The sequence below is a fragment of the Apium graveolens genome, chromosome 8, assembly GCF_009905375.1.
Source record: "Apium graveolens cultivar Ventura chromosome 8, ASM990537v1, whole genome shotgun sequence".
Lineage (NCBI taxonomy): Eukaryota > Viridiplantae > Streptophyta > Magnoliopsida > Apiales > Apiaceae > Apium > Apium graveolens.
In genome coordinates, this window is record NC_133654.1 from 62,540,151 (window position 1) to 62,545,627 (window position 5,477).

The 5,477-nt window shown below is 36.1% G+C and overlaps 1 non-coding gene across 1 annotated transcript; it reads right to left on the minus strand.

The window, feature by feature from the left end:
* Positions 1-456: 456 nt before the first annotated feature.
* On the minus strand, positions 457-563 carry LOC141682119 (small nucleolar RNA R71). Its single transcript, XR_012559520.1, has one exon. It is a non-coding gene; the product is annotated as a small nucleolar RNA R71 (small nucleolar RNA).
* Between the last annotated feature and the right edge of the window lie 4,914 nt (positions 564-5,477).

Sequence of the window (5,477 nt, forward strand, 5' to 3'; positions counted from 1 at the left end):
AAGTTTACTGACTCAGATTCTTTTACTCTCACGGTTTATTTGTTTATGTTTCAGGTACTCATTACAATGGGAGGTCTAGCAGCACGAACGATAGCCTTGATGGATTTTTCTCAACCCAAGATCAATAACATTCAATCTAGCATTGTCAGGCCAGCCATCACAGCTAATACCTTTGAGATCAAGCCTGGCATAATTCAATGCGTGCAGAATTCAATCCAGTTTGGGGGTTCTTCAATGGAAGATCCCAATATGCATATTAGGGATTTTATTGAGATCTGCGACACCTTCAAGTTCAACGGTGTTTCTGAAGATGCTGTGAAGCTGAGACTCTTCCCATTCTCTCTGAGGGACAAGGCTAAGAGCTGGTTACACTTTCTACCAGCTGGTTCGATTACTACTTGGGAAGATCTTGCTCAAAAGTTTCTCACAAAATTCTTCCCTATGGCAAAGACAGCTGCAATCAGGAATGCTCTTACTCAATTTGCGCAACAAATGGGAGAATCTTTGTGTGAAGCTTGGGAGCGCTACAAGGAGATGCTTAGGAAGTGTCCTCATCACGAAATGCCTGATTAGATGATCATCAATTGCTTTTATAACGGTTTGGGAGTACATTCAAGACCCATGCTCGATGCAGCATCAGGTGGAGCATTATGGGCAAAGCGCTATGAGGAAGCTTATGATCTAATTGAACTGATGGCTGCTAATGAATATTAGTATCCAACTCAGAGATTGCCACATGGCAAGATAGCAGGAGTTCTTCAAGTGGATACAACTACGGCTATCATTGCTCAACTAAAGAAGTTGTCTATGAAGATCGATTATCTGGCTAACTATGGTGTTAATCAGATAACCAGTGTTTGTGAGCTATGTGCAGGTTCACATGCGATGGAGCAATACGCTATATCTAGTGAATCAGCTCAGTTTATGAGCAACTTTCAGAGTTCACAGTAACCAGTTCCAGACACTTATCATCCTGATAACTAGAATTATCCTAACTTTAGATGGAGCAACAATCAGAATGCGATGCAACAGCCGTTCCAGCAGTTTGGAATTGAGCAATTCAATCTTCCCGGTTTTCAGCAACAATTTACACCAATACAACAACTCTAACTTCAACAATAAACTCATGATGCAGGTTTATCTTCGAATAAAAAATCTGAATTGGAGGAGTTGCGGCTTATGTGCAAAAACCAGGCTCTTATATGCCAAAGCCAGGCTGTTTCTATCAAGAATTTGGAGAACTAGATAGGACAAATTGCTAACGCCTTATTGAATCGACTACCAGGAACGCTTTCTAGTGATACAGAAGTTCCAGGCAAGAGGGAAGCAGAAGAGCAGGTTAAGGCAATTACATTGATAATATTGTATTTGGCTCTCCAGATGAAAAACTTTGCAAAAAGTTTGCCAAATTGATGCAAAGTAAATATGAAATGAGCATGATGGGAGAACTAACTTACTTTCTTGGTTTACAAGTTAAGCAAATTATTGATGGAATATTCATTAGTCAAACCAAATACATTTATAATCTTTTGAAGAAGTTTGACTTAATGGATTGCACATCTGCAAAAACTCACATGGCCACTGCAACTAAACTTGAATTAAACACTACTGAAAATTCTGTGGATATTTCAAGTTAGAGGTATGGTTGGCTCACTTCTGTATTTATTAGCTAGTAGGGCAGATATAATGTTTGCTACTTGTCATTGTACTAGATTTCAAGCTGATCCTAGAGAATCTCATTTAGTAGCTATTAAGAGAATTTTCAGATATCTCAAAGGAACTCGAAAACTTGGCATTTGGTATCCTAGAGATTCTGGTTTTGATCTAACTGGTTATTCAAATGCAGATTATGCAGGTTGTAAAATTGATAGAAAAAGTACAATAGGAACCTGTTAATTTCTCGGAAATAAGTTAGTATCCTGGTTCAGTAAAAAGCAAAATTCAGTCTCTACTTCCACAGCTGAGGCTGAATATATTGCTGCTTGTAGTTGTTGTGCACATATTTTGTTGATGAAAAATCAACTGTTGGACTATGGTCTACATATGAATAAGATTCCTATTTTCTGCGATAACACAAGTGCCATTGCAATTACTGAAAATCATGTACAACATTCAAGAACCAAGCACATTGACATCATGTGACGCCCTCAATCTCGGGGTTAGGAAATGAGGACCCACACACCTTTAATCTAATAATTAAATAAGCATAAACCCCGATTAACTACTAACATGAACAAACAGGATAAAGTATGAGACAAGATTAAAACTACCAATCATAAAATATAACTTACAACCCCAAAATAATATTAAATAAACATAATCGATTCCGGCTTGGAACCGACAGATAACCCATTGTATCTCTACAATTTCTTGGCTAAGCGCTCGCTCACTCAAAATACCACTACCTGCTCTGGCAACCGGAAGCCCTCAACACGATATGGACCACCAGGTACGCTCTTACGAGCAGTGCACCTAAGCCTGGCCATTTCTTGCTTAACTGCCATGGTTAGATTAAAATAAAACATATGAGTATAAAACTCAGCAAGTAACTATTAAGCAGTTCTACGATATAAAAATCCACAATATACTTTACCAATCTCAGGGCATTCTACTTTATCTGATCTAGGTGGTAAATTTTCATCTTTCGGATTTAAGGAAGGGTTATGAAGGAAAAATTTAGGGCTTTCATGGAACAAGGCTCAAAGCAGGGTGAAAACCGACATTCGTCACAAATTATTAAAGGATCAAAACAGATCTTTCAGAAAAAAGGAAAGCGACAATCTTTTCATTATATGGAGTCAATTATATGATCAACAGATTAAATCAGGGTTCACGAGCTTTAAGCTTCACAGTATCATAATAAACTCTTTTAACAACAATATAAACCATTTTTCATTTTCAAAGAATCAATTACTGAGTAGGAAGTTTCAATTCCTTTTTAAAATCAATATAGAACCCTTGATTGGACCACTTTATCTTTTATTTCATTATAATACGGGTGATCAGCCCGTACCGACCTCCATCCGGTCATTAAGGTACCATACGGCATAATTTCAACCTTAAACTAGACTAGCCCCGCTAGCCTCTTACAATGACTGGACTAGTCCCACTAGCCTCTTACGTCCCATCTAATCCATCAGGAATTCATTTGAAAAACCTTGAGTTGGAAAAAGTAGGTTTTCTAAATTCATTTTATCATTACCAATAATATGAAATCATTCGGACTCTTTCGAGTCGAAACTCATTCTTAAATCAAATTTCAAGAAATCAAAGTTAAGGAAATGAATCAAGGATAATCAAGGTACTTAAATTAGAAGGATCAATATCTGTTTCAAGGATCAATAGGAAATATGGTGATCAAGAAATAAGGTATCATTATAAGGGGTTTGTAAAAGTAATTATAGGGTTTATAACCGTTCATGGCTTAACAAATAACTTGAACAGAAAAGAAAGGTTATCAAAGGGTTGAATCAATAAGCTTATCAATAACAGTTTAACAAGATCAAAGACAGGGTATCTCAAATCATTAACAGGGGTTCATTATTTAAGCAGTTCCATACTCTACATGGTATGAACAATAACCTCTCTATAACCATTTTCACAAGTAATGAGAGTTACTTGCCTGAATTTGCTTTCCTGAAGGTTGAACTACTGCCTAGTATACCCTTTCCTTTCCTAGCCTGAATGCCCTCACGCTCCGAATCTACAATAAAAACCAAAACCTTAATCAGTTTCTCAACTCTCGTTCCCGGAACGATCACTCAATACGATGGCGCGATTATATTATTGACTCAAATATACGAGTATAGCTTATACACATAAGCACATAGCACATAACACATTCCTTTCTCGTAACCTTTATATCTTTATATACTCATCAATCGACTAATACTTGCTTAAACTTATCTATTCTTCAAATCACACTAATATAACTCGTACGAGTACATGATTTATTCACAATTAAATCTCTTGCGACCATAACTGTCACTTATTGTTCTTTACTAACAAACAACTTAATTCCCTTTTTCTTTTATTCCTTAATTCGAACCACAACAACAATCAATCACACAAATGAATCACATATCTCCTAGGATTTCACATACAATCGGTTAGCAAGGTATTGGAACCAAATCAATCACTTTTCTACTTATATACCATTCGGCTATAAACATAAAACACAACCACGAGTACTCAACTTCAATCACATATAATCAAATTCAATAAACCTCTTTGGTATGCAAATTACAAGGGTCTTTTACGTAATTACCCTTCATTCTTTTAGTCCAAAAACCGAATCATATTCATTTTAAGAATCGAAATTCAACACCCTCTTTTAATTATCAAATTCGAACACAAACATCATCCAATCAATGACATGCAACCAAGTTCTTATTAGTAACTAAGATAATTAACATATAATCTCATAAAAATCCACTTAATCCTCTTTTTAACCATAAGACCCATTCGGGTTTTTCAAGAAAACACACATCACATGCAAAGATTAATCTTGACATGCAAAGTTCTCTATCACATTTTCAACTTATTTTAAACCTTAACTTAGTCATTTAACTCATTTCCATCACAATTTTCGAATCATAAAACAAAACATCACCTAATGACTCAAGCTTTAATCAAATTATCCAATCAACAAGCATGCATTCACTTAATATTCAAGTAAATCTCTTCTAGACCCATTTTCCATTCGGCTAAAACCATGATTCACAACTTCAAGGACCAAACAATGACATGCATTACTAGTTCTTCCTTTAAACTAACATGCAATCACATTTTTCACTAATTAAGCTTAGTTTACACTAAGATCAAGCCACCAAATCTAATTCCCCTTTTTATTAGTACAATGCCGAACCAAAAACCCAACATGCAACCTTCAAATTTGATTTCCTAAGCATCAAATAACTTACACACACATCAAACAATCAAAACAATCTATTTTCAATCACATACTTAAATTTCAAAGGAAGTACAAAACCCGTTTGAACTTTTCAAGAAACCAAAACATGCAACGCTCAAAATCACATCAACACATCATTAAAATTCCACCGGCTCTCCTTGGATCATGGCCGGTGGTGGTCGAACTTAAGAGTGCCCCTAACGGGTCTCCTCTTGAGTTTTAAACCACAAAATCTTCTTGAATCTACTTTTATGATCATATATCAAGAAATCGTATTTCCTTGAACACAACCATAGAGATGGACCATAAACACTTATACAAACACTTACATGCAAGTGATGTTTGAGTAGTATACCGAAAATAGAAGCTATAGATGGTAATATCTTTGAATTTAGGTGAATATTTGGTGTTGCATGCAAGAGAGAGAGAAGAGAGATGGGGAGAACCGAGAGAGAGTGTTCGAGAGAGAGGAAGAAAGAAAGTGAGGGAGAGGGGGAGGATGTTCACGGGAAAAGGAAGAAAAGAAGGGGGAAAGAGTTTATATTTGTATTAGGGACAAGGGTAT